The sequence below is a fragment of the Pinus tabuliformis genome, chromosome 9, assembly GCF_031772625.1.
Source record: "Pinus tabuliformis cultivar Carrire ecotype Pingquan chromosome 9, CPIR1, whole genome shotgun sequence".
In the NCBI taxonomy this organism is placed as follows: domain Eukaryota; kingdom Viridiplantae; phylum Streptophyta; class Pinopsida; order Pinales; family Pinaceae; genus Pinus; species Pinus tabuliformis.
This window is the reverse complement of record NC_142307.1, coordinates 997816821-997835807: the sequence shown is the minus strand read 5'-3', so window position 1 is coordinate 997835807 and position 18987 is coordinate 997816821.

Sequence of the window (18987 nt, the reverse complement as noted above, 5' to 3'; positions counted from 1 at the left end):
GTCCCTCAGAATTGCACAATGCAAGACTGAAGAACAACTCCTGGGTAGAAATGCACATTTGTGGAGAGGAAGTCAGAGCCTTCCCTCTCCGGATTGTGCAATGCAATCTCAGTGAGGCAGAGTCTGGGTCAAGACTGCCCAAACTCGCTGACAGGAAACTGAACACTAATGTGAAAGAGAATGCATGGAAATACTGAGTGTAAGCATAAGAGAATGATAATGCATGCAAACGATGAATGAAAGATTCAAAAAATGGAAAAACATGCATGTGGGTGCGGCAGAAAAATAGTTTCATGCATGTGACAACAATGAGATGTTAATGAAAAATGAAATGGTGCTAGCACAAGCTAGTATGTATCAAAATGATAGCAAGCACTCATTGAAATCAAGCAGACAACATTCATACGAAGCGAAACACAAAAAGCGCCAGAAATGCAACACAAGACATGGAAAGTGGGCTTACCCAAAAACAACTGAGTTGAATGTGTCGATAGCTCCTAGATGCGATGTGGGATGCCAAAGTTGCAAGGTTGATGTGAGGAATGAGCTTTGCAGCATCTGGTTGATGAGTTTTGATAAAATCGAGGTTGTGACATGCATGACACAAATCTAGGGAAAGTGACACTTGGTGGGAGGTTTCTAAAATGATCCTTGCATGTAACCTCCAAATGCCAAAATAGATCCCTAAAACAAGGGATGCCTTTGCATGTTGTCTTGGGAGAAGCATCCGATGCATGCAAGTCTTTTTTGCTAGGTCCCGGAGGAAACCGATAAACTCAGCTTCACATGCAAGAGGTTGCTCAATTGCTTGGAGAAAATGTGCATTTTTGGCTGGGAGTTGGGCTGGCTGCTCAGAATATTTGCACAATTTTTGGGTAGAGCAGCTAACTACTGCTCAGATTTGCGCAAATTCTAGGCTGAGCAGCCCAGCTGGGAAGGATTGCGTAATTTTATGGATGAAGCTTGCTCAGCAGAATTAAGCAATTCTAGGCCCCAACAGGCTACCAGTCAGGATTGCGCAATTTCTGGAGGGAAGGCTAGCTGCCCTCCAGATTTGTGCAAATTATTGAAGGAGCTACTAAGCTTGCTACTAGAACAAGTCCGGATGAACAACCTGTGAGGGGAATGCATCAAGGTTTGATTGACAGGCTGTCTTTCTGCAAGAAAATCACTAGAGCTTGTGTACTTGACGAAGCAAGACATGCTACTATGAAAGGTTGGTAGGGAGGCTCCAAAATGAAGCTAAGGAAAAATTTTGGAGGGTGGTTGTAGCCACTACAACAGATCCCCTTCCTATGCCTTGCAGCTCCACGTAAACACTTAATGCACAATTCACAGATGGTATCGAAATCTTCCTTTGATATATATCCATTTCCTACTACATTCAAAAGCTCCAAAGATTCCTCCCTTAGTGGCTGGAGAAAAACTATCTTCAAGATATCCTTATCCAGATCACTATGGCTTGATATCTGCAAACTGTATTTTGAATGTTCCAAAAATTCCTCCATGTTCTCATCCTCTTTTTGCATAATCTTAAATATTTCTTCCTTAACATCTTGGGATTTGCAGTAGTCTTGATACTTTTTAAGGAAAATCATCTTCGTATCATCCCATGTAGTAATATATTCCCCCCTTAAACACATGAACCATCTCAAAGTTGTTCCCTTCAAAGTGGTGGGGAATATATTCAATTTTTGAGCATCAAAAAGATAGTCATACCCCCAATAGACAACTTCGAATTCAAATAGGAATGTGTCCGAATATTCAGAAGAAAGAGCATGAAAGTTAGGTAATGTTGTCAAAGGAATAGGATTCATAGGCACATCACCCCTGATATCTACAATTGGGAACTTGATCGAAGAAGTTACAGGAGCCATGAATATATTCCAATATTCAATTAGAATCTCAATAGGTTATGGTTGTTCTATAATGCGTGGTTGAGTCTATTGAATAGAACTTCCTTGATCAAATGGTGTAGTGAATTCCCTAAATTCTTCTTCTTCTTCTGAACTCACAGTGTTCAGTTCTCTCGATCCTCTGCTTGTTACTTATTCTTCCTTGAATTTTTCTTCTGTTATTGGGGAGGTTCTGGTCGTGAAATTGACTGCCCTCTGGATCTCATATGAGATCTCACCCTAACAGCGACTCACAACGATGCTCCTGATTCATCTTTTGAAATGATTTCTTGGATATAGGTAATTCTAACTATATCTTTCCTTCCTCTTTTTGGGGGTCTTCCTCTGCCCCTTTTATTTGTATCTTTGTTCATGTAATTAGAAAATAGAAGGAAAACGTTCAAGCAAATTGAAAGCTCAGGACCTGGAGCAGGGGGAAAACTTTCCTCCCCAGGATGAAAGAGTGGCCCCTAAAAAGAAATAAAAAGAAGGAAAACAAAGCAAACACAAAATTCTAAGCTCAAGACCTGAAATAGGGTGAAAAACACTTCTCTTCTGAGGATGAGAGAGTGGTTCCTATGAAGGAAACAAATAATATAATTCTTAAGACCTGGAGCAGGGTGAAAAACTTCCCTCCCCAGGACAAGAGGATGGTCCTATGGTTAATATTGGTCGTACTTTCATGCCTTTGATAGCCTCCTTGACAATGATGCCAAGATGTTGGTTTTTAGATATGAATCATGAAATTCACCTAATTCCACATTAATTGTCAACCCAGGGCTCGACTGGTTATTTCAAGGTTATCATGCAAGGTATATGTAGGCCACAGTTTCCCTACCCAACAACGAACATTTAGTAATAACATAGCAATGTGTAACAACAAGTTATAACTTTAACAACAATAAGAGTAACAAAAAGTTAAGAATCACAGAAACACACTGAAATCATGACACAGAAAAGAGATAACACAACATAAAATAAACCTACGCACACATCTAATCCAACTTGCCGCTTGGTCAGGAGAGTGGGTCCAATTCTCTGATCAGGGTTGTGGCAAGATCGAGATCTATAAAATACTCAAAAGATCAACAATTGTATTAATCAAAATATCATTACAGAAGTCTGTTGTTACAACTCAGAAATATTGCATATCTCCTAGCGGTGGCTTTCCCAGCCCCATAATCACTACTTATACATTTCACTAACAAATGACAATGCCTAATATTATGGGAGTTGACTCCTTAAAAATACATAATGATTCTTGAGATATAACATAATACAAATATAGCACTTGTGTTGGTCAATAGGTTGAACCACCATTGTAGCTGACATCCAAAGATAGCATTGCCAGCTCAATATTCATCATACACTAAATCATGCCTTTGATCATCATTCCTCCAACTCTGCATGAAAATTTAAGTTAGCAAGTCACTTTAGGCAATAATCTGCTACAACTACACTTCATTGATTAAGAATTCACAAAGACATGACAATAGGTGTACCTTCACTGTTTAGAATACAAATCGACCAACAAGGCATGAAATGAGTATAGGAAAGGGATTAAAAGGCCGTAAAAAGTGGGCAAAATTAGCAACCAACGATTGACACCTTATTTCTTTAGAAGGGTTCTTGCATTCCCCAACACCTGCTATCTCATTCACCAATTCCATACATGATTCCACAACCACCATGAAATCCCCCTCTCCTCCTCCTCCTTCCACCAAATCCATCTCCAAATATGGAACCCCCTTCATTTCTCATGCCATCTCGAGCCAATGATCTATTGGAATCCAAATTCAAACCGGTGTTTGAGAAAACAAAAACATCGGAGAAATAACTGCTTCTTTCTTCCCATTGATCTTTCTTCATGCCAACTAGTTTCACTCACCTGTGACTTATTCAACTTTCATTGGACCTTAACCCACTGTTAGTCTGAGGTTCCCTTAGCTCCATTGTCAATGTTAGCTAACTCAAACCCTGGGTAGGCCACTTGCATCTACTGCGACTGTTGTTGACTTGATCAAGATCCATATGCTCATTTCTTGAGATGCATATATCGATAGATGATGGTGGTCAGTGGGAGAAATCTCTCTAATAAACACCTTCAATGTAAAAATATGGTTATCATTTATTGTTGAATTTCAAAAAATCTAAATGTGTATGTGACGTTTTGAGTGAATGCGGGAAAAATAAGACTCCATTCAACATCGGGAAGCATTTATGAGTGAATTCATGACACCAAGTGGTTATAATATTATATATCTATCTATATATATATATTATGGTTATGTGGGATTTTCAAATTAGTGCTGAATTTATATATATATATATATATATATATATATATATATATATATATACACATATATATATATATATATTATGGTTATGTGGGATTTTCAAATTAGTGCTGAATTTATATGGTGACCAAAATTTATGAATTATATGTGTACAAATCATAGAGTTTCCCTAGTACTTTGAGGTGGCCATACGATTTTCTTGGAGAAAGAGGTTAAATTTATAACCATATAAAGTTTTGGTATGTGCTTATGTTACAAATCCAGGGACACTTTTAAGTTTTCTTTTGAATTTTTGATATGTGTTTATTTTACAAACTCAATTACACTCTCAAGTTTTTTTGGGGAAAATAATATTGACTAGATTATGTTCACATGGATCTTCATCTACCATCTTGAAGTTTCCATGCACAATTAAAATGACTAACATAAAACACTGATTTCTTTTATTATAGTACTTGTTAGGTAGTCATATTTTTGTTTATGGACTAAGTTAGTCATTCACGCTCATCATTTTTAGTTGTATTAATTATTAGCTAGTTGTATATTTTAACCTAGTACTAAATTAGTTATTTCTGTTAGAAATGTTTTGTTTGGTCACTTAAGATCGCTCATATATTTTGGTATTCCACTTGGAAAAGCTACAATGACTAACTTTTTTAGTCACCTAGTCACTAATTTCTTATTTTCTACTAGTGCATCTAGGACTTGGTCAATGAAAGGAAGAGGGAAATGATCCTTCTTTGTAGCCTTGTTAAGCTCTCTATAATAAACACAAATCCTCCACTTCCCATTCTTCTTAGGGACTATGACAAGAGGGGACACCCACTCATTGTCTGAAATATGGTATATGAACCTTGCATCTAGTATTTATTGCAATTCTTCTTTTACAATGTCCTTAAGGGAGGGATTAATCCTCCTCTGGGGTTTGCACGTAGGTTTTCATCCTTCCTTGATGTAAATATGGTGAATACAAATTGAGGGAAGCACACCTTTCATTTCCTTGTAATCCCAAGAAACAAAATCAAGGTTTTGCCTCAACATAGTGCATAATTTCTCTTCTTCCTTGGCTCAGAGAGAGGGGCTGATCTTTATAGTTACGCATGGGATAATTTCCACAACCTTGGCAAGATCTAGATTAGGGTAAATAGACCACAAATAAGTCCATGGATTTCCATTGTATTGTTCAAACGATTCTTCCACGACTTCATTAATTGGTATGGCAGTGGGAAGTTGATTCTCTAAGATATGGTCAATAAGGTAATCTTCATTAGGTTTCCTACCTCCTATAGTAGTGTATAGTGTACAAAATTGGTAGATGGATGTCTGATAAAATTATTACTCTTCCTCGTCCTCCATCCACAAGGGGAATCCATTCTCAATAGAAAGTTTTGCAAGGGATACAATACGATCTACTTTGAGAGATTCCCATTCTTGATGGTCATGTTCCCAACACTGCAACTAATGTAGGAATCAACAGTGGCCAACCAAGGTATTCCAAGGATGAGAAGGTAACCAATAAACTTGTTTTCTGGCTAGAGGACAAGGAAATATGTATGATACTCCTAGGAGTCAATGGAGACCATCACATCCTCAACAACTCCTTCAGGGGATACTATGGACTTGTCTACAAGATGCAGTACCATGGTGTTTTTTCTCAAAGCTCCTTGGAGTTTGAGCATGAGCACGGTTTCTTTGGTCATAAAATTGATTATATCCCAATGGTAAATCAAGGTGTTAGGGATGATAATGTTATCAATGTGCACATCCACCACTGGGCTTCTAGCATCCAAGTACTTTGGGGAGATCACTCTCCCAAGCATTAGATTAGATAGCTACCCAAAAACATTGATAGTGGGGGCATCTATTCTTCTTCTCCTAGGCCTTTTAAAACATTATTCTTTGATATGCTTGTTATAAATGGGGACATATTTGATGGCCTAAAGAAGGGGTAATTTGACACACAAGTTCTTCAATTCTCCCCAAAGTTAAGCCTCTTTTGGGGTGTGTTGTTTAGGTTAGACCAACCTTTTAGGATAGGGAGGTGCATTGGATTGAGGGATACTATCTTCCTGCTCTTCTTTAGTTTATTCAGGTGGATAAGGTGGGTGATCATATAAAATTACCTTCTGAGACTGAAGGTTGATCTCTTGGATTTCCACAACATAAGAAGGATAGGATGTCTCCCCACTGTAAACCTGTTATATCTGCTTATTGTTCGGGTTTAGATTGGGTCACGAAGGAATTTGATGATTCTTAGGTGGGTTGTGGTGAGGGATTTATGGTTGAGGTTGAGGAGGAGGCATTAAGGCAGGAGTTTGGGTTGCATGAGGCCTCCATCCTTGTGAGAGGTTGCCCCATTAAGGAGGTTGAGATTGATATGGCTAGAAAATTAGGTTGACAAGATGATGGGGATATTGAGGAGCATAGGAACAAGGAGAGGGAATGGACCAATATGTATGATTTGGAGGGTGCCAAGGGTGGAAGGGTGCATTCTAGTTTGAATTTTAAGAAGGTCATTGTGCACCTAGCATGCCTAGGACCTTGGGGCCTTCTCTGGTTGATGAAACAGAGTTTCTCCAAGCCATTTTATGCCCCTTGATCTACAACTTTTTGGCCTAGTAGAGAGGAACAATTGTTTTTTACATAGTTTTCTTCATAGACAGAGATGACTTCTATAGTGTTCAGTGGGCATTCATTTATGGGATGCCTCTTAGTGCATCTAGGGAAAAATATAGCTAGTTTCCTTTCTGCTTCCTCTTACTTCCTTTTAATTTGCATAGTGTCCATCTATAAGGAAAAAGTATGCAACATTTCACTCTTAAAATCCTCCAACATGATCCCTATATCATGTTTTATGGTTGATGCTAAGTAAGAGGAGTTAATCAGGCTTTGGTTGGACCTTCCTTTTTTCATAGGGACCCTAGAATGGTTCTTGAACACTATCTTGATGTCATCATAGGTCAGCTGGTAAATGTCTCCTCCATATAGAATATTGAGGGTCTCCATTACATCCTATCGGATCCCTTGAAGAAGTACTAGCTTGAGTGACTCAGGGTTAAGGGTACAATTATCCCTCCTATAGTTGAGTTGGAATATTTCCTCATAGTCCTCTAAGGATTCATTTGATCCTAGGGTCATCCTAAACATTTCATCTTTTGTCTCTTTAGACCTATAGTAATCCATATACTTCTCATTAAAGGCTTGCCACATTTGTGCCCAGGTGGTGATGTTGCCTCCAGGTAGGCCCATAAACCAGCACAAGGCTGCATCTTTGAGTGTGGATGGAAATAACTTCAACTTCTATTCATCATAGGAATAGTCACAGGCCCTATAGACAACATCAAAATCAAACATGAACGTGTCAAGGTCCTCAAAGGTTAGGACATGGAAGTATGGAAGGGAAATAGGGCTGATATTCTTAATCTGGGCCTCCCTGTTAGTCTCTCGGATGGGAAAGAACTCATTTTGTCTATTTTTAGCCATGCCTAGGATACGTGATATAGACTCCTCCTCCCCTAGGGGTTTTCCAAAGATTTCAGCTTACTCACCCAAAGGATTGTCTAACTCCCTCGTGGTAAGAGAGGGAAGTTCACTGTCACTAAAGAAGAATGATGGTTGGTTTCTTGAAGGGGTGAGGGTTTTTGGTAGTAATTTCCCTTGATTTTCCCTACTCCTATGAGGCATGAAAGAACTAGCTCTGTTTTTATTTTTTATTTTTCTCCCATTATTTTTCAAGTTTTCACATCAATACTACTGATGCAAAACAAAAACAAAAAAGATAAGAAAATTCTAAGAAGAAACAACACCTACTTGGTCACCTCCCCTTCGATGACACCAAAAAGTGATGAGCCCCAATATATCAACAGGAATGTTGAGACTCCCATGGCTACCAAATTTAATTATCAACCTGGGGTTCACACAAAATTAGAAGTGACAGTGCTAGATGCACAATAGGTCAAGCTCTACTCATGTCACCTTCAATCAATGAATCAAAATATGGCATACAGAGACAACTCCTTTTACCAGCTTTCATAAATAACTTGCATGAAAAGATACGAGTCTACTCTAATTTCAAGAAGGTAAACATTATCCTATGTGCGGAAATGAAAATGCCATTCATCAAATGTAAAGACTAACTACAATTGTAGGAAGGTAAAATATTGTACTAATTGCAGAAATGAAATATGCTAGTCCACTTGTAGATGCAAATCAAGATTCTCCTTGCATAATGTAAATAATTACTCTACTTGCAAAATGTGAAAATTTGCTTGAAAAATGAAACTTGATCTAAAGCGCATGACTAGAAAATCTAATAACATAACTTCAAAAACTAGGTCTAATCTACTTCCATTGAAGAGCTTCCCTTCTTATCACTGAGTTCAAGATAATTCAGCTTTAGTAATAGAGTCCTTACACATTTCATAAGAGAACAACCCTTGTGATTCAAATGTGGAAGTTTGTCTACTAATTCTAATTGTTGTTTTGTAGTTGTAGTGAAGGAAGGATGGCTCTAAAGTGGTTCTTGGTCCTCCCCAACCATGGATTCAAAGTTTGGAGGTAATTATTCAATCCCAAGATACAAATATCAATCTCTTAAAGAAAATATAGTCAAGTTGAAATAGTATTACAGGATGCTACAGGGTTGCTACAAGATGCTACAGGATTGTATCCAAGAGCATCCTGATGGTAGGAAAGGTGCTCTAAAGGTGGGAGAAGGTAGATGGGGCTGTATGAAGGATATGTGAGGCCTTTTTCCAGGATTAGCACCCTTCAGAGGCCCATCTTGCACAAAATTACATTCTCACATTGTCCCCCAATGACCTTAAAAAGATGATATGGGTTGCAGAATTTGAGAGCATTATGAGGTGTCAAAGAGGAGGATGGTGATGAAAAAATGGATGTAGGATGAATTTTCCCATCCCTGAAAGTCATTGGTAGTACCTGTAGACTAACAATAAAACCCTTCTTACTCTTGGAAAGAACATAAATCTAGTGATCAAGTTGTAGCAAAACAAATCAAGTTGGAAAGGATGAGTTAATTTTTATTTCATCAAGAGCTACTCTATCCTACAACATGCATCTAATCCATATGCAAAGTCATGATCTTAACTTCTAGGATGTAGGAATAGAGTATTCAGGATAACTATAAACCAAAGCCTAGCAACTTTCAAAGGAAAACAAACACATATTTTTGGCTTGTTGTTGTAGACTCCTCAACCACACTTCCCACAAGAGAGGTGGTAATGAGTCCTACAACCACAATTTTTGCAGTCTAAATTATGCCTAAACAAGGAAATAAATAACACTACTCAAACAATGATAATATAAAATACATAAGAAATAATAGAGCCTCTGGGTTGGGACCTAACCCAAGGGCCTTGGCCCTCCAAACTTAACTAAGATGTAGACCAATAGTGAATCTTTCATTAAAGGGAAATTGAGTTCAAATACATCATATCAAAATGGAAATAATAGTCTCAAGCACTTGGCTCACAATATATCTTCCTAACTCAAAAAATTTGAATCCTAGTGAGCTCTTGGGCTTGTTTATTTATACAAAACATGAATGAGGGGAAACTCCGTTGGAAAGAGGCCTGATTCCCTCCAAAACCTTGAAAATAGTGGAGCTAGATCCCTTATATCCTCACATGCACCTGAGTTCATCAGCTGCCAATGAACTTCAAGTTGTTGATGAGTGATTCTAGGAATCAAGTCGAGTTGGAGGAGACTAAATACAATGGGCATGCCTCCTACATCTCCTCTAGATGCCTCCAACATGCCTCTTCATAATAAATGTACTCAAAAATTCTCTTTTGCCTGCACATTAATGACATTAGGCCATGAAGTATGACAAGCACCCTTTAGTCTTCCTACTAAGCACATTGTAGCCAAAAAAAGTAAATTAATGTGAGGAAAGAATATTTGTATGCTAGAGGATAGAGAAATGGGCCTTAAAATATACCTATTGATGGGACCCATCACTTTGAATGTTATTGGAAACCCACTAATGAACTTTTGAATCTTCTCCTTCTCATCCCTGAGGTAAGGTACATACCTTAACAGCTCTAGAAACCTCCTAGTATACACATCATATATCATGGAACCCATATTCATCTCATAGAACTCCTTGGCCCTCTCATCATAGTATCTCCTAGACAAGTATTTTTCCTTGAAAAGTCCCTCAAACTCATCCCAAATCAGCTCCTCTTCTCTAATGCCTATGACATTCTTCACATTTTCCAAAAAAATGTGTACTTTCCCTTTGAGACTGAAGGTAGATATCTTGGCTTCCATATTTTATGAATAGTCATGCAATCTGAAGAACTTCTTCATTCCAATTAGCCATGCTTCCACGTCCTCTAATATATTCATCTCTCCATCAAAAGTAGGAGGCTTGAATTTCTTAAACTCCTCTAGCAGATACTCACTCCTCCTATGGTGTTGGCGGTGATGACGATGATGTCTCCTGGAGGATGAACTAGAGTAAAACCCATACATAACAATGCTCATTGTTATAGGCCATTTCGTCACATTTGGTCAAAAGGCTTACACATTGGATCAATCCAAATCCATGAACATGTTATCACCATCCCTACACAAAGCCCTAAGCATGACCATTCCAAAATGTCCGAGTTTCTGGTTCTAACTACTCGAAATAAATATTTTAATACCCATCAAACCTTGCCCTTTAGAGACATGTGTTCAATGCTAGTTTCTTCCTTATGCACTAGCAATGGTTAGCAACAACTTGCTCCTTGTTGGGGGTGCCTTGATTCTATAAATTCAAGAAAATAAAAAAAAAAATCCGAAGCTTCCTCTTCTAGAAGTTTCCAGGGTTGTTTTAAGCATTTACATTGGATAAGAAACTTGAGTCTTATATGATCCTACCTTGGAGACTTCACCTCTTATCCCTTAAGCTCATCATCCCATCTTAAGTGGATCTCAAGATAATTATGGTAAATCCTAAACTACCATCCCTCTCTTATAAATTTACTTCCATCTACAACATCAGGGTTGGATTTTGGAGACTGATCATGCCCTCATGCTGTTGCCTTGAATCTAAGAGAGTCATCAATTTCATTCATTAGGCTGATATTGAGGTGTTATTTGTGACAAGGAAGGATAAGTCAACTTGGGGAGATATCTACAAGATTAGCTACTACTTTTAGTTGTAGACTCTCTCATATTTCTATTAATACAAGGATTATACCATTTTCCTATATGTGTTATGTTGCATTTACATTCATGTATTTCAATGCCTCGCTGGTTCATTGAATAGATTAATTGAAATAATCTACGAAGATGTTATGGATCCTTGTCTTGTTGTGTTTGTATGCACAGGTTATAATTATAGCAATGAGAGCTACAATTGGAGCTTTCAATCTGGGAGGAAATTAAAGCCTGCGACGAATTCCAAGTAAACCTCTTTCCATTCTTCAATTTATCTAAAGGAAACCCTATAATATTTTCTTTTTGTTGTTATAGACCAATCCACTAGGTCTAGGGAATTCACCTTTTTCTGAAATCATAAATTCTACATAACAAATTGGCAACTCCACTAGGGATCGGTTCTTTCCCTTAGTGGTTTCGTTGACGTTAGCACTTGTTTCACCTCTTGAGCAGACCTTCATTACCTCACTCATATCTGGATTGACCCCAGGAAGACCTTTCTCTAAGATTGAATTTATTTTTTGTGCCATAATTTGGCTAGATCTACAACATCACTCCCCTGATCTAGAGATAGAGCACTTCAACGCACCCTAACCTTCTTTTCACCTACGTTGTAGAGTTCAAGTGACCTTTTTGCACCAGCACTGGCCCCTGTTAGATGTAAAAAACTTCCCTTTCTGCCTTGCTCTTTGATTTTCTTGATCCTAGCTGGTTTTCCTTTTGTACCTAAGTGTGCCTTAGTCTCTGAAAATCCTTCACTTTTTTTTCTCTTGGTTTTTATAACTTTAATAAGAATTTGTTTGAATTTTGCTTTGTTCTTGTTAATTAGGTCATTAAAAAACTTTTGCTTGATCATTGATTTTTTGAAAGAATTGATATTATAGTAATCATTATGTATAGTTTCTTTTATCAGTTATTCAACAAGCATCTTATTTTTCATCTCATTTGAAAATTAAGTGAATCGAAAATAAAAATGTCATGCATTTTGCATTGCATTTAAGGTTTTGTGTGTGAAATTGGAAATTGGAATAGTTGCATTAGGGGAATTGACTTAGTTTTTTGTTTGTTTGTTTCATCTTGTATTCTGCATCAGTCTTTGTTTCTTCCCTCCCATACATATATTTTCATTGAAAATTTCATTTCATTTTGTCATGCTAGATTTCATCTTTAGGATATTCAGGTGAAATTTGCAGTGAGCCTTCAAAATTGAAACATAATTCAAGATAAAATTTAAAATTTATTGAATCAATCTTAAGGAGAAATTTAGACATTAATGCAAGCATATAAAGGTCTAGGCTAGAGACGTGTTTCAGTGTCTAAAAACATTGGAGATGTCGTTTTTTGTGAGCGTTGCATTCCAGGGGTGATATCTCGTTCCAAGTACGTAAGTGTATCAGACTGTTGTCCACATACCTTTGGGTATATCGGATGGCGCTCCACGCATGAAAAGTATATGGGAACACTCTCATCATATAGTTACACATTAGACAACACTAACATGTTCTACACTTCCATGTACCATCGAGTATATTTTGGAATTCCACGATAGGTTGTTATCCTCACCTTAGGTAACCCAGTTGGACGCCTTGTATACTATGATACACCAAACATATCATGCAGGGAAATTTCCTTCTTGTACATAAATCCTTGGTTCTCCAAGGTGGTATATTGTAGTTCAAAGTTGCTTGGTAAACCTTCATGCTTATATTTCCATTCTTGATTTATTTTTGTTGTTAATTTTTAAAATTTATTAAAACAACATGGACGAACAACATCCTACACTCTGTCATCGATGTAGAATGAAAAATAATCCTCCTCTTCCACCTGAGGTAACTCCTAGCCATCGTTAGAATAACAAAAATATGCAGACTACCAAATCTAGTACTTCGGGAGCTACTATTTCTGGTCCTCCACCTGAAATAGATCCACTAGAATCATCCTTTCCTTTGAGTATTGAACCTGAGATTACTTGTTCATTTGTTGGTGACTCTGACACAGTCAAAACAAAGGCACCTGAGATTATTGAACCTAACTATATTGAACCAGAGACAACACAAACTTAGGTTATACAACCTGAGGTAGCTCAATTATCCACACCTACTAGTTTAGGAACTTCTTCTTCTCTTCCTCTATCTCGGACCCAACCAAAACCTATGTATTTTGGACCTGAGAGTGAACCACTTCCACCTGGTATTGTTAGCATTGAAGATATTCCTCAAGAAGAACCTCAAACCTCCTCTCCTATTCATTTGGGAGGGATTCATTTTTATCATGCCCATAATTTTCCTTCTCCTCATACAACATCACAAGCTCCTTTGTCTAGTTCATTTCCTTTAAATTCACCCTTGAGTTTCCCTCGACAATCCGCTTTGGGACAGTTAACCACAACTGAATCTAGTATGGTTTCTCAATTTGTATATACTACTATGACCAATACAACCCATGTTGCAACTTCATCAACTTTTGTAACATCGTCAGAGACACATATGTATGGTGGCATGTCCATCCTGCTTGGTTACCACTCACGGTCTGGTACCTTTTCTGGTGCAACATCTAGTCCACGCACTTCTCCCATTTCATCCTCTTCTGGAATCCTATATGGTACTTATTTGATGAGAGCTACACATTTTTCTCTTTCTCCTCCATCTACACCTACAATTCAATAGTAGACTACTCCTTATGTTAATGGGTATGGACACCTATAACAACCCAATCCACTTCCTATTGGTAACCCTCATTTTTGGGGGTAGTTGCCTTAGTATTCCCATCCTCTTTCAGTAGGGGGGAACCTGTTGCAGGAATATTTCCATCTCCTCATCAAACATCACAAGTTAGTGTCCGACATGATTCATGTCCTACACATTTAGGTATGGTTGTCAATGTTTGGAAACCTACCTTTCCCATACAACTTGGTTTGGTTGTGGCTTCATCTTTAATCTCTCAACCTGTTCCATATGCATCTCATATTCCTACTTATTAGTCTATAACCCAACCTATTCAAGCTCAAGTTAATGTAATCCAACCTTCATAGGTTGCATATTTAACTTAACCTATTCTATCGGTATCTAGCGCCTCCCAAGCCCCATTTACCCAGCCTCTTTAAGGTAGCTTACAATCTTCACTGCTTGGTTAAGAAATTCCTCAAATTCAAGGGGGTCAGAATGCATATGGTATGGCACAGGCACAACCTAAGAAACCTTATGTTGGATGCAAAATCCCATAGGGCAACAATATCAACTATATCAAGGTATACCTCAAATACCTTACCATGGTCAACAAATCCAAACTGAGTCATTTCAACCTTTACAAGGTTATCTTTGAGCTCGGAGGTAAGGTTATGTGTATCTTGGTTATCAAAATCCTCCCTGTCCCAAAGTACAGATACCTATTGAATAGGCCATCCCATCTTACCTAGGGTATCCTCCACCGGAGCTCAATAGGCAGTTTCCATTTATAGCAACTCTAGAATTTCCAGATCTGACCCCACTTACCAATGATCGTATCGCCCATTCTCTTTGGTGGTCAGTTATTCCCACAAAATTTCCCAGTGATATCCCTAAATTTAATGGAAATCCTAGAGAAGACCCCTCTACACACATTATGACTTATCATTTGTGGTTTTCTTCGAACTCTCTCAATGATGACTCTATCCATTTACATATTTTCCAGCGCACACTTACCAGTACGGAATAAAAATGGTATATTGAACTACCATAATATTCGTTCGATAATTTCATCGCCTTGGCTACCACTTTCTTAATGCATTTTCAGTTACCCATTCAACATGAGACTAGAACTGAAATTTTAACCAATTTTAAATAGACTAATTCCACTAACATTTTTTTTCACATTCATGAATGGCGATGCCATCGTCGTTCAGTTGAAACTCTTGTTCTTGATCAGTTGTTAGCCGAATGGTTTATTAAGTCTCTTTTACCATCCATAACATATGCCATCACTAAAGGTGAAGTTTTGACCAAAGAGAAGGTAATTTCTCATGGCTAGTATTTGGATCTTATTTATACCCAATCCCACACGCTCTATGATAAAATACCAAATGCTCCATGACCTTCCAATACTATTCCACAACCTCCCATTAAAGAATCACATGCCGCCGATGGCATGATAGGTTCTGCCAGCCAACAGTCTGTGAGTAAACCTTATGGTTCAATTCTTATTATGGCTTCCCAAAACCATCCTTACACTACTCCTACAGATTCTACTTCCGAGATCATTGTCGTTCAATCTGCCAAAGTAAAATATCAACAACCAGGAAGTAAACGGAAAGGAAAAGGTAAAGAGAAGAAACATAATCCTCTGCAAGATAAGTAAAATAATAAGTCTTCTGAAGAGAAGAAGAAACCTCGTTATCCATGCTTGATTTGTAATGAGGAGAATTTCATTCATGACTGTCCACATCGGGCGGAAGTAAATTAATTCCTTAAGTCATCTTCTGCACCCATTAGGTTGACATATTTGTTTCCAAATCAGGATACCAATATGGTTTCTCAAGGTCTCGCTTCCTATAACTTAGTTTTGATGCTTTCCTCTGACAAGACGAAAAATGATGTTAATTCCTCGAATAGACAGGCTACTAATCAACCTTCAAGTTCTACCACATCTTCATTAGATCCTACTCCAAATGTGTTTCTGAATTAACATTTAAGCCTCCCAAAGACATTATCCATAAATCTGCATTCAACCCTCGTGTAAGCGCTGGTAATAATTATCACATAGTTGAGGATCTAGCTCAAGCTTCTTCAGTTATGTCAACTCTTGAGGTGTTTTAAAATTTTCCTTTCCAGAAGAAGGATTTGATTTCTATAATTGGATGTGTTGATCCCTTGGATTAAAACCTTGTACATTTTAACCATGAGAATTATATGCCTTGACTCCCAACCCAATTGGCTTTCATGATTTAAGTTGTTATTCATAGTAAGAATATAGATTGTTCCAATGTCAATTAAGGAGGTTCAACCTATATCATGTCACTTTCTTTTTGGAAGGCCATTGGTTCTCCCCAATTAAATCAGTCACCAACTACTCTAAAGGCTTTTGATGGAAGAGGCTTCAAGCCTTGTGGAATTATGAATTCGTTACAAGTAGAATTAGGTGGCAATACAATGTCAGTAGAAGTCGTAGTTATCAATGGACTGTTAAATTATAACCTTATACTGGGTCGTACGTGGGTTTATGCTATGGTTGTTGTTTTGACATATTTCAGATGATTTTGTTTCCTCACAGGGGGGGTATAGTAGCCATTGATCATCTCACTTTATTTGCCACCAATTCTCAAGTTACTGAAAACGTTCCTCTTATGGGAGAAACCCCACTTCCATATCCACATGTCGAAGTAGGAATTATTAAGGATTCTTCCCTCATGGTAACCTTTTCTCTTCCTCCTCCTTCTCTTGACAACTCTAATCCAGTTTCCCATGTCAACGTCATATCTTCTTGTATTACTCCATCTAATCCTTGGATAGTGCCAATGAATCTAATATTTACACTTTCAGTGATCACATGTCGTTAAGTCCCATTGAGCTCGGCTATGAAGGCATATATTCGTCCCGTCTGATGCATTCTACTCTCCTCTTTGATCAATTGCATTGATCATTCCTTAGATTACGACACATATTTTTATCCCTTCTCTCATACATTTTCTATTGGCGAGAGCATCATGGAGATAATGATGCTGGATGATGCATCTGGGATTATCATCATCATCATTCCTCCTTACCAAATTCCTACGAAGATAATCTTCATGAACTCTATTGGCCCAATGTTTTTGAGATGTTTGTGAATTCTGTATCCATCCATGATATCAATTTTGAGAAGAATTTATCGAAAATTGAAGAGACTATCGCTCTTGATATTTCGATCAAACCTAGAATTATCAAGAACGTACATATTGGAGCTTCTTTCTCTCTCAGTGAGATCAAAACTGATAAAACCCTTTCTAGGAATTTAAAGACATTTTTGCATGGTCTTATGAAGAGATGTTAGGTATTGACCCAAACATATTTGTACATGAAATCAAGACATACCGATGCTAAACCAGTTCCACAGTGCCTTCATCTAGTCCATCCCAAGAAGGTTTCCGCTATTAAAGCTGAAGTTGAAAACTTTTACGAGCTAGTTTCATCTACCCTATTATTATAATATTTTTTCTTTTTTTTTTAGAAAATGATGACTTTAAATTGTAATAAACAACGAATTTTTTTTATAGCAACACTATCGAAGTTTTCGGTAATTTGGATAATTTTTCAGAACAATGTTGTTATCACATGTTTTACTATGTAAATTTTAAAAAACACTGACAACGAGAGTGTCCGTGAAAATTTGTAATAAACAGTTTGAAAACAATGACAATGGGAGTGTCTGCTTATTTGTAATAAATAGCTTTAAACTCCGGTAGCTAGAAAATCAACGACAAATGCAAAATTCAAACTTTGTCATAACCAAAGAATAGTGTCAATGGAATTGAAAGTTTAATATCAAGTGTTTTCTCGATGGTTGAAGCTATGAAACAAGCTCAACAACAAAGGGAAGAGTTCCGAAACATGTTTGTTTTTACTGCACAAAAAATTATGTTTTTTTAACTTTTTTTGCCTGTAAAAGGCAGTAAATTTGGGAGACATTTCCGAATATATGGAAATATATTTTCCAAATGTGAATAATATTTTTGTCCAAAACATCCTCATTTAGAAAAACCTCTCTCGGTTTTATAATAGGTATTACAGTTTGGAATATTCAAAGGTATATCTGAAAGATTGTTTTTCAAAATTTTACAATCTTGTTTTAGTAATTATTTTAAAAATCATATCCTGGACAAATAAGAATGATTTTTAAAAAACAAAAAGAGGTTTTTTTCAAAAACACCTCTCTTGGTTTTCTAACATCTATCACATTTTGGTATTTTTGAAGACTCGACCATATTTTTCAGGATTTCATGAGGAAAAAGCTCATGGACAATTGTTGACTTGGATGCCACCTCACCAAATTCTACTTGTTGGTCCTAATCGCCAACCATGGCTCCAGCAACAACATGATCTTTAGATTCAGATAGGATTATTAAGTTTTATATATTAATGTATTTAATATGTACGTTGTGATTATTTAGATTTTGTAATTAAGTTTGAAACTATATTCCTGTGATCAATTTATGTAAGTTCTATAAAACAGTTTATGAAGAATGAAGAAGAGTTGGCTTTTATTGGAAAAACACTTATAGTCTAAATATATTTGAGCAATCTTGAATGTATTCATAGTGTTTAATCAAAAGTTAGTAGGAAATTCATGTGTTACTTCTCCCTGTTAGTTTTTCTCTATTTTATAATTATTTTCTTCAATGTCTAAGAATGTTAGTTTATGATATTGTATTTCTTTGATGCTCCTCTCTTGAAATTATCATTCATTAATATTTGTTACTATATTCATCTATAAACTTTGTTTTCCTTCATTCCTCCCTCTTCCAAATCTCCCAAAAAATCAAAGGACTTGTGACTTTCATGCTTGGTACAACCTGCTCATTGGAGTTGTGATCTCATTTGTTTAATAGTTTGACTCCATGCCCAATGGTTTCAAAGATCACCCAACCAATTTATCCCTAGAACTAAATCTAG